Consider the following 10,768-nt stretch of genomic DNA (forward strand, 5'->3'; position numbering starts at 1 on the left):
GACGCTCGGATCATAAGGGGAGGATCCACTTGTTTTGTGCCTAAGCCGGTCGGATCATTGCACAGTGTGATCCTTGCTTCACGCCCTTTAGTCTTTGCATACTCCTTATTCTTGCTTTGTTGTCGTTCTTGCCTCTTCTTCATACTAGTCCATCTAAGGTCATCATCAACCTTCCAAATGTGCACGGGAGGCGGGAATTTTGCCTTATTGTCCTCTTTCCTATAAGTCATACAAAATACACTAGGAAAGCAAATTAGAAAGGATTTGACGGATATAATGGTTATGAAATGTTATAATAGTATGGAAAATAGGTTCAATTAGGGGACTAAATGTGTACAATTGAGAGTCACATCAAACATCCCCAAACCGATCCTTTACTCGTCCCGAGTAAAAAGGTGACTAGGACTAGACCTTTATTTAAACTATCCTAGTAATATAACCAATGTGAGACAATTAGTGGGTCTCACTCCGCCCCTTCAACTCACAACAAGACACCCATGAGGTAGGATGCGTTCTTGCAAGGCAAGATGGGGCTTACCAAAACGGCGTTACATCCAATCATTAAAGCACACAAAAAAAGTAATGGATGCATCTACAAAAATGAATAGCCACTTTCCTCATCTAAGTGGCGAAAATCATCTACAAGGGAAGCAATTTAAGGGTACACACTCTATCATAGATATTGTGTCTCCAAGCTACTAAGTTTAAAAGGATACCAACAAATCACCTCCAAGTTGTGTCAAACTAGGGTACCTTTGCCCACAATCGCTAAATGCTTTTGTCAATAGTAGACTCCCTATGGTGTTAGAAACACTGGAGGATCACGGAATTCCCCTTGTTGCCTAGACAAGAAAAAGGGTCGTCCCCTCTCTACCATGCACAAAAGTGGATTCGATGAATAAAGGGATCATTTGTATTTGAGTTTCATATGGGAGTTTGCTTTTGTTGTTGTTTTCCCCCCCCAATTTCTTGTGGCATTTGACATTTGAGAACACTTTATTTTTGCCATTTCTTTTAATGTTTGGCATTTCAACACTTGACAATTTCAACTTTTTCTTGCATTTTCTTTTTGAACATTTTCAAAGTCACCCCATTTGTAGTGAGGGTGCTTATATTTGAAGTATAGGAGTTTTCATTTTTGTTACTCCTCTTTTATTTTAATGCAATTGCAAACTTTTTTACTTTCATTTCTTTAACTCAAATTTGAACAATTTTTGTGCTCATTCCCTTCTTGATGACAAAAATGTAGTAGAATACGGATGATGGTTGCATGGTTTCAAGGGTCACCTTGGAATAAACGGTAGCCAAGGAGTTATCACACCACAAGGTACTCTTGACTAGACCTTAATCCATGGGTCAAAGTATACTAGCATGTCAGATACTAGGGTTTTTTACATGTATTCTAACAAGCAAAGTCTCAAGAAGAAAAAGTATCTACAAGGGCCTTATATACACTTGTCAAACTTCCCAAATAGATGTTTTAACTAAATTTTTCAAAATGCAACTATATGCCATGATGCAAATAACATATATATACATCCTAATGCATATGCTTCTACCAACTAGTATGCCAAATAATCTAAATGCAATCCTATAATCACATTGTTTATATCGCATCAATCAAAATAAAGCCACATATTCATTAACATAAAGAGGTGAATGAAGATTGGAAAGATCATACCATGTGGTCTTCAATATCCTCATGCCTCGGATGTGGCGTAGTCGATCAATGTGAAAAAGGACAAGCAAATAAACAAACAAGTATATACAATATATACAATTCTACACTAAAAAGGAATTAACATGTTTTTGGGTTTTTCAATTTTTTAAATTTTTACGGTTTTATGGTTATGAAATAAAAAGACATGTTTTTGTATTTTTCAAAAAATTTCAATTTTTATGCATTTTGGAATATAAATTCCCATCCCCCACTTTATTTTGGACATTGTCCTCAATGTACATGTAGGAGTAGGAATGAAAAAGCAATACATGTTTTTGGATTTTTGATTTAATTGGAAATTGAAGTACAAATGCAATGATATGAATGAATGCATGTTTTGACTAAACGCAATTCTATATGACGTATATAACAAATGAATGCAATCTAAGCTACACTAAATGATGCATGTTCTTCACTTATGATCAAACCTCCCCAAACCGATTTAAACACTATTTCTAGTGTAGAAATGAATAGGTTTGGTCATTAGTGAATATGAATTCTAGTCTATATGCAACTATACTATATGAACTACTCTAAGGTGAATGATATAATACAAATGCAAGACAATTGAAAATGCAGTACAACAATACATGAGAGAAAGGAAGGGAAAAAGAATATCTTACAATTAGAGGTGGTGTGGTAGACACCTCTTACCATCTCACTCGTCATCATCATCATCATCGCAGTTACTATACCCGCTAGAACCTCCTTGGTCATACCCTCCTCCATGGCCGTAAAACCCTCCACCTTGGCCGCCAATATTCCCGTCTTGGTTCCCTTAATTAGGGAACAAAAGGTGCGGTTAAGCCCAAGATGGGCGAGGGCCTCTAGGGTCGATATACCGTTGTTAAGCCATTTGGTAGTATTGAGGATAAAGGGCCAAATAGTTGTCAACCCTCCCATCGTGCACTCCAAGATCGACCCGTTGCATAAGCTTCATGAAGTCATTCATGTCCAGAGCATCGGGAACTTGGGGAGCGAATGGTACATGTTGAGTGGGGTAGGGTGGAATGGGTACATATGACGGTGGAGCATTATCCTGTACCGGCATCCCACGAGGTTGACGAGGTGCTTCCTCTCGTTGCGGTGGGTTGGGGTGAATCTTAATATCGAGGAGGTAGCTCGGTGTAGGCGAATACCAACTCAACCGTGGCTCGGTAGGTGGTACATTCCACCCCGCAAGGACAATAGAAGAACATCCCTTTGTAAACCGCTCCACACTCCCGGTTTGAGTGTAGGTACACCACCGGTGGTGGTTGAAGACAGCATCTTCATCAATCAAAGTGCTCCCTTCCAGCTTCACATAGGCTGCATGAAGTTTAAACCTGGGGCAAAGGTCATTTGCCAACATTGTGACTAGGCCTCCCATCACAAAGGTCTTAATGTTAGAGTTCCCTTGACCATAATCAAAGAACCTTGTAAGCATTTCAAGGGGGGTGTTAAAATTGTAAGGCCTTGTCCCTTGAACATTCAAATAAGACTCTAAGAAGGTCAAATCAAGGAGAGTGCACCTACCTTATTCAAATCTCCCATTGATAGTGCCGGCTATGAAGCGCTCGGTGATACGAATCACTGGATGTTGAATTGCAAAGGTGTAGCATTGCTTCAAGTGAATAAGGTCCCTCCCGGAGATAGCTCTCCAAATGTGGTTAACATTGAAGTTGGAGGGCTTATCAGTGTTGTCTTTTGGCACTAGAAGACCAAAAATGTTTGCAAACTGGTCCAAGGTTAACCTATGGTCTTGGTTGCAAAGTCAGAACTCCATAGCTACAGTTCTTTGAGTATTTGTGACAATGCGAAGACTACACAAAACCTCGAGGGTAAGGCTAAGGTAGGTCTCCTCATGGGCATAGAATAGCTTCTCGAGACCCAAACCATCGAAGAACATTGTCCATTAATCCTAGCTAAAGAAACTACTCACTCATTATCATGGGAAACATGTCATTAATGGTGTCAATCATCACAACAAGTATGAACATGATAAGAGAATGAGGAAATAAGCAATAAAGAGTAAAGAGTAAAGGAATTGTACCAACTTAGGAATGATCCAAATATAAAGCAAAGAATAATAGAAGAAAACTTGATTGATTGATGAAGTGTTTTCAATTCTCCAATAATAACCCAATAATCTTTAATTAACCAATAATAAATTTAAACAGTAATTAAGGAAAGATTAATGTGGAATGATTGAGATTAATCTAGTCTAATCTACTCCTAATCTAATGGTTGTTTAATTGTCCTCCCTTTTGATTATCACAAATGAGGTATATATAGTAGTACATCATTAGGTTAAGTAAGGATAGATTAGTAAATAACAATGCTAGGTTTTAAAATAGGGAAATGCAAGTCTTGCGAGGAGATGAGCATATCACGTTAATGCTGCCACGAGACGCTCAGACCAGGATGGGAGACGCTCGGATTGTGAGGGGAGGATCCGAGCGTCTTCAGCACGGGACGCTCGGATCATAAGGGGAGGATCCGCTCGTTTTGTGCCTAAGCCGCTCGGATTATTGCACATTGTGATCCTTGCTTCACGGCCTTTAGTCTTTGCATACTCCTTATTTTTGCTTTGTCGTCGTTCTTGCCTCTTCTTCATACTAGTCCATCTAAGGTCGTCATCAACCTTCCAAATGTGCACGGGAGGCGGGAATTTCGCCTCATTGTCTTCTTTCCTACAAGTCATACAAAATGCACTAGGAAAGCAAAGTAGAAAGGATTTGACGGATATAATGGCTATGAAATGTTATAATAGTATGCAAAATAGGTTAAATTAGGGGACTAAATGTGTACAATTGAGAGTCACATCACATATGCATTTGGATGTATATATGTTAGTTGCATCATGGCATGTAGTTGCATTTTAGGAAAATTTTTGTGGAAGCATCTATTTAGGAAGCTTGACAAGTGTGTATAAGGCCCTTGTAGATACCTTTTCTTCTTAAGACTTTCCTCATTAGAATATTTGTAAAATACCCTAGGATGTGTCATTGATGTGACTCTTATTTGTGTAAATTTAATCCCCTAATTGAACCCATTTTGCATACTAATATAGCATTTTATGACCATTTTATCCGTCAATACCTTCCTATTTTGCTTTCTTATTGCATTGTATATGTCCTGTAGGATAGAAGATAATGAGGCGGAATTCCCGTATCCCGTGCATATTTGGAATCTTGTTGACAATCTTGGATGGACTAGTATGAATAGGAGGCAAGAATGATGACCAAGGATGTAGGAATAAAGAGTAAATAGAAGGATCATAGGCTTAAAAGCAAGGATGACGAGAAGGAAGCCATTACAAGAGAAAATTGCTTGGAAGCAATCCAAGAGTTTCTCCTTTGGATATGAAAGTCTTCTATATGAAACGGCGTCGAAACATCAAGTTGTCTAGGCTTTTGAATCACTCCAATAGGAGTCCGGATGAGGAAATGACATTCGTTTTATGATCCGAGCTCAAATAGACAAGCTGTCCCAGGATCCGCGCATCCCAAGCTGCTTTGCCATTTCGGAAGGTACTGCCCAAGGATCCCCGCATCCCGAGCTCAGGATGGGCATCTCAGACCTAGGATCCGCGCATCTCCCTCAGGACTTGCAATTCTCTATTCAACACTTAGCATTGTTATTTACTAATCTACCCTTGCTTAACCTAATGATGTACCACTATATATACTCCATTTGTAATAATCAATTGAACCAAGTTCCCTTAAATTAGATTAAGCTTCTTTAGATTAGATTAAACCTTCATTAGGAGTAGATTAGAATAGATTAATCTCAATTATTCCACAAAATTATACATTAATCTTTCCTTAATCATTGTTCAAGATTATTATTGGGTAATTGAAGATTATTGGGTTTATTATTGGAGAATTGACAACTCTTCATCAATCAATCAAGTTTTCTTCTATTATTCTTTCCTTTCCAATTATTCATCTTAAGTTTGGTATAATCTCTTTACTCTTTATTGTTTATTTCCTCAATCTCTTATCATGTTTATACTTGTTGTAAGGATTGACACCATTAATTACATGTTTTCCATGATAATGAGTGAGTAGTTACTTAACTAGGATTAGTGGGGGATTAGGGTAGTTTATCATGGGATAGATTTATGCTTAATGAGTTCATATGAATGCTTGCTTATTGTTCTTCAACTTATGCACATGTCATGTTTGATGAAATGCTAGACTATGAAACCTTGCATTTTTTGCCCATCTCATATCTATTCAACAAAGCTTGTAAGATATAAACCAACTCAAGCCTTGTTAGACCATTCATAGAGTTGAATAGGGATAACCCAAGTCGACTTATAGGTGTTGTAAAGTCTTAATTGACTCGGCTCCGGGACCCAAATCTTCTCATGAATTATAAGACATGAACTAACTCAATTCCAAAAATAAGAAATTGTTAGCATATATATAACTCATTTATGCTATCTTACTATGATTCCCCTATGATCCCATGACATCTTAGTATCCTTTATTATTTGTTTACATCTTTATTTGCTTTATTGCTTGTTTTAATTCCATTGCTTTTATTAGTGTAGAATCATCAACCCATTTCAATTGTGACCACCCTAAGCACAACTACAATTAGATTGAACAATTTGAGTACCCCCGTCCCTTGGATCGACCCCAAATTTCTTGCTATGCTAGTAGTTTAGTATAAATGTGTTTGATGGCGGACAACGACCCGCTCCATCAAAATGGCGTCGTTGCCGGGGACGGTGTTGTGTATTTGAATCGTTCTTTTGTCTAGTTTTAGTTGTGCTTCTTCTTGAGGGATTTCATGAGAATTTTAATTCTTGTACTTGCATTATTTCATATGTTTAACATGTCTACATTCACTTTTTGGCAATATGAAAATGAGTCTTTTGATAAGTATATTGCAAGATTTGAAGATTATATGACTCATGCTTAGCATCATGGTTTTACTCTTTCAAATTATGAACCATGTTGTGTTGTTTATAATGGCATGAACCTTGAAACCCGCAACTTGGCATTTCACTTGAGTGGTGGTGGGATATGTGAGATGAGTTGTGAGGAATTTTGGGAATTTTTTGAGTTCATGACCATCCATTATCTTAAGCAAATTGTACATGACATCTTTGAGAGTGCCAAGGAAGGTATGGAAGTGATAAAAACCACATTTCAAAAATTCATTGAGGAAAACTATGATGAAAATGAGATTCGTGAGAATGAGAAACCTTCCTATAACCTTGAGCCAACCTACTATGCCCACAAATTTGCCCCTTCTTGGGAAGATGGAGTGCTACATGAAGAGAGGCATGTTGAGGAGGAGTACATTCTTGATTGTGAAACCAATGCTTGGATGCCGTCACCTTACTCTTATTGTGTACCAATGAACCCAACTTCCATAGAATTTGATGTAAATGGGCAAAGTTAGAGTGATATGGATGTGAACTTGAGTGAAAACTCACCCTTTGAGGATGACATTTTAGAGGGAGACAATTGTGTTGAACTTGGTGAGCCTTGTTATGACAACCCCTTTGGTAATGGTCCTTGTTGGGATGAGGAATATGAGGACATTTGGGAACCTCAAATAGATACCCTTGAAATCACATTAGATGATAATGAGAGTACTTGCATTGATTATGGTGATTTTGACTATTTGGAGGACAAGTTGAGTGAATTGTCAACCAACTACCCATTTCATTTTCCTACCATCCATCACATCTCTTGTGATTTTTGTCATAGTATTCTTGACATGCTTGTTCGGTCTTTTTGATGCAGGAGCTAGTAACCAGGACAATCAACTATTCCATGGTCAAGCAACTTAGGCAACAACAGGCCACACCTACTCTTACCTGGACACTGATCAGACTACTTTGCTGGCTCATAAGTATCAGTTCAAGGCAAGTCATCAGCTGCCACCATGGCCAGCTGATAGAACACTCATGTAAGCATCAAAAAGTCCTAAGGAGCCAGGCCTAATTCTCATTGCGAAGTATTGAAAAACCAGTATGAAAACAAGTTGCAGAAAAGGGGAGATTCCAAAAAGTAACATTGCCATTTTTGGACAAACCAAGAAGGAGCTGTGTGAGGAGCTTCTTTGGCTTGAGTTTCCATAAATCAGATTATACCTTGATCCCAAGTCAAGACCAAAGGAGACCACTCGTCCTAATTTGAACAGAAAAAACAACAGCTGCCACAGAAAAGCATGAAAGGCAACAAAGATGTCACTGTCACCTGACTGTCCTCTGCAATCTCTTTTGTTTTCACCCTAGATTACATTTATGATCTTTTGCCGTTGTAATATATTATTTAGAGTGTTGTCCTCATGTATGGGACAATCCTGGCCGTTAGATGAACTTTTTTTTTCATGTTTAACCTAAAAGGAAGGCCTATATAAGGACCCTTGCATCAGACTGTGGAAGGCAGCTAATTTTATGAATGAAACCTGAGTTTTACTCTCAATTCAAATCTCTTAAATCTCATGTTTAGAAGCATAGGTTAGAGTCAGGCTTATTAATACTATGTGCTTGCTGTGAGTATTGAATAAGAACCTGGTAACAATGTGAGAACAGTCCTGTGCTTGCTGTGGATTGTTTGAGCTTTGTTGTCTGTTTCAACTCGAGTATTCCTGTGTTAAGCTGTGGTTTTCTTGAGTTAAACAACCTAAATTGTAAAATTAACTTCCTGTGCTTGCTGTGGAAGGTAGTTAAATAATTATATGTCAAATTTGTCTCCTTTAATCACCAATTTCGTCCACACTGTCAAACTGCTCCATTCTCTGTCAGTCCAGGTTTAGTAATTTATTTAAAATACTTATGAGTCTCCAAAAATCCTAGAATTTTGGAAGAATTTAGCTAAGGTATCAAAGTTAATTACTGCAAATTTTCATGAAATTATGAGTCCTCTAGAGGGCCTAAACCAAAGTTAGAAGTTAGTCCTTTTCTGCAACTTCACAAATTTTCAAAATTATTATAAGGAGTGGGTGTTTACATATCAATTTGGTATATCAGAGCCAAGTTAAACACAATTCCATCTTGTGTTTATCTTTGAGAATTGAGAGAATAGTGAGTTCATCAACCTACCTACATTAAAAACACAAAAAAGTAACCATGAGTGAAGAGAGGCTCGCTGGCATTGAAGCCACAGTTGGAGATCTGTCCAGAAATGTGGGTACACTGGTGAATGCTATGCATGCTATCATGGAGAGAATCCCAAAACCAGACCCTAGGAGGCCACCTGCCAGAGGAAGGGGTAGAGGGAGAGGCTTTGTCGTGGGAGCAGGAAGAAGGTACCCACAGCCAGAGGAAGAATATGGATCGGACTCTGATGAAAGCAACTGGACACAAGAAGAACATCTTGAGCAAACAGACAGGCTTCTAAAGGTAGAAATCCCTGAATTTTCCGGTAGTTTGAACCCTGATGACCTACTAGAATGGATTAGAGATGTTGAGAAAATCTTTGAGTATAAGAATTATAATGATGCTAAGGCTTGTAAAGTTGCAGTCTTGAAATTAAAAGGTTATGCTTCACTGTGGTATGATAATCTTAAGCATCAAAGGTTAAAGGAGGGTAAGGATCCTCTTAGGTCTTGGTCCAAACTTAAAAAGAAAATGTTGGCTAAGTTTGTCACCAAAGATTATACTCAGGATTTATTCATCAAACTGTCCAACCTCAAATAAAAGGAGAAAACTGTTGAGGCTTATTTAAGAGAATTTGAGCAATTAACACTTCAATGTGAAATTAATGAAAAACCTGAACAAAGAATTGCTAGGTTCTTAGAGGGTCTTGACAAGGGTATTGCTGCAGTGGTTAGAATGCAACCTTTATTGTCTTATGATGATGTGGTTAACCTGCCACTAAGAGTGGAGAAAATGGGGAAGAGCAAACCAATTGCAGTCAAACCCAAACCTGCTTTCAGACCTTATTCTGGTGTCAAAATTAATGAACCACCCAAAACAACCACTATGGATAAGGGAAAGGCACCCATGAACCCCAAAATCAACCCACCCTTATCCAGAGACAAGATTAAGTGCTTCCAGTGCCAGGGATTTGGCCATTTCAGGAAGGATTGTCCCTCTGCTAGAACACTCACAGCAATAGAAGTTGCAGAATGGGAAAGGGAAGGTTTGGTGGAGTATGAGGAGGATGATGCCCTTGTTTTAGAGGAGGTGGAGCCTGAGAAATAATCCAGTCAAGACCAGATTGTTGCTCATCCTGATACAGGGCACAGCTTGTTCCTTTGGAGGGTTATGCACTCTCAGCAAGCCCCCTTAGAGACTGACCAGAGATCTATGATATTCAAGAGTAGATGTACTGTCCAAGGAAGAGTTTGTAACCTCATTATTGATGGGGGTAGCTGCACTAATGTTGCCTCCACCACCATGGTTAGCAAGTTGGGCTTACCAACACTAGAACACCCTAACCCTTACAAATTGAGATGGCTAAGTAAGGATTCAGGGGTGAGAGTTGACAAGAAGTGCATTATCTCCCTCTCCATTGGGAAAATGTATAAGGATGAAGTGTTGTGTGATGTGGTACCCATGGATGCATGTCACCTGTTGCTTGGGAGACCTTGGGAATATGACAGGAATACCACACACCAGGGGAAGGACAATGTATACATATTCAAGCATCAAGGCAAGAAGTTCACCTTGACCCCATTACCACAAAACCAGAGGGACTATGGCAGTCCTAATGTCCGAGAAGAAGTGAGTTGTGTGCTGTTCTTATCTGAGGCAGCCATGATTAGGGAGATCAGGCAAGAACAACCAATTCTAATGCTGCTATCTAAGGAAGTAAACCAAGAGGAGAGCACTGTTGTGCCCACAGATGTTGCCCTTTTGATTCAAAGGTTTCAGGAAGTGTTTCCAGATGAGCTGCCTAGTGGGTTACCTCCATTGAGGGGCATTGAACACCACATTGATCTTGTTCCTGGTTCAGTGCTCCCAAACAAGCCAGCTTACAGGTGTGACCCAAATACTACAAAAGAATTACAACATCAGATTGAGGAACTAATGACAAAGGGATTTGTGAGGGAATCTCTTAGTCCATGTGCAGTCCCTACACTCCTAGTACCAAA

This window comes from Silene latifolia, chromosome 9, assembly GCF_048544455.1.
Source record: "Silene latifolia isolate original U9 population chromosome 9, ASM4854445v1, whole genome shotgun sequence".
Classification (NCBI taxonomy): domain Eukaryota; kingdom Viridiplantae; phylum Streptophyta; class Magnoliopsida; order Caryophyllales; family Caryophyllaceae; genus Silene; species Silene latifolia.